The sequence below is a fragment of the Sinocyclocheilus grahami genome, unplaced genomic scaffold, assembly GCF_001515645.1.
Source record: "Sinocyclocheilus grahami isolate Dianchi unplaced genomic scaffold, SAMN03320097.WGS_v1.1 scaffold990.1, whole genome shotgun sequence".
NCBI lineage: Eukaryota > Metazoa > Chordata > Actinopteri > Cypriniformes > Cyprinidae > Sinocyclocheilus > Sinocyclocheilus grahami.
The window spans coordinates 664792-665993 of record NW_015506169.1 but is presented as its reverse complement, the minus strand read 5'-3'; the positions used below and the strand labels follow the sequence as shown (position 1 = coordinate 665993).

General features: G+C 35.4%; 1 protein-coding gene across 1 annotated transcript in view; it reads right to left on the bottom strand.

Annotated features, from left to right (window-relative positions):
* Positions 1-1202, bottom strand: part of LOC107565245 (thyroid hormone receptor beta-like) — a 16432-nt gene that overhangs the window by 14665 nt on the left and 565 nt on the right. The gene's annotated exons all lie outside the window — the stretch shown is intronic.

The following is a 1202-nucleotide window of genomic DNA, read 5'->3' as shown; positions in this document are numbered from 1 at the left end:
TTTTTTTTTATTATGCATTGCATTGTGTTTTAGGGTTTAGGAAATATCTGTAAGTTTAACAGAAAATTACCAGTGCATTTTTTTACAGATTTTTTTTCTTGCAGTGTGCTTTGCTATAGCTGAAACACTCACTTTGCAGCCCTCACAGGTAATGCAGCGGTAATGATAACCAGTCGCTTTGTCCCCACACACAACACACAGCTCATCCTTGTCCAGGTAACTTGGTATGTACCCTATAAGAAGTTACAGGTACAGTCAGAAACACATTACAATAAAATAAGCAAATTTAACCTGAAAATATCTGCATGAGAACAGATAAAATAGTTTGTAAAGTTTTAAAACTACACAAACTCAAGATACTCTAAATTTACCACCAAACAGGAAAATGAATAATATAATTGAATAATATTCAATTATAACAGCTACATTTAGAAAGTGTGAATAAAACTAAGAGTCTGTGCAAATAAAGAAAAGTATAGGAGAAAATAGAGCAATGTGAGAAAGACGAGAACTAAAAAATAGAGGAATAAATATAATTGTAGCTGAATGCTTTTATATTGGGACAGAAACACAAGGAAATACACGTTTTAAGGCACACATAAGTTTAGGCAGCTTGCAGCAAATCAATCTGATCAATGAGTCTTTGGGGGAGGTCAGAGGGAGGACATGAGCTCAAACCTTCTGTTCCTCTGTCTGTGTCCTTACAAATCAATACAACACACAATACCCCAAACCTCCATCCTACACTGAAGATCAATACAATACACAATGTAGCTCCACGAGTAGGTCTTTAAAAGAGCACAGTCTCTTCAAGTTCAGTCCAGAAGACAGTAGCTTCACTATACTGTAATACAAGCTTTTCCAATACTTACTAACAGTGTTGGGGGTAACACATTACAAGTAACACGAGTTACGAAACCAGATTACTATTTTCAAGTTACTAGTAAAGAAACACATTCACAAGAAAATATTATCGAGCTACTATTTCAAATAAGTTTTGCCTTTGTTTTCTCATGTATTGACTGACACATGGCTCTCCTGTCCACATGTTGAGAGAAATCGGGAGTTAGTGCAGAGGCCTTAGACTAGATCTAGACTAAATGTGAACATGCATTTACTCATCTCAAGCACACACAAACAGATTCAGTATTCCTCTAAATAAATAGAAACAGTGAAATGCTAACTCTGAATGTGACGCAAAC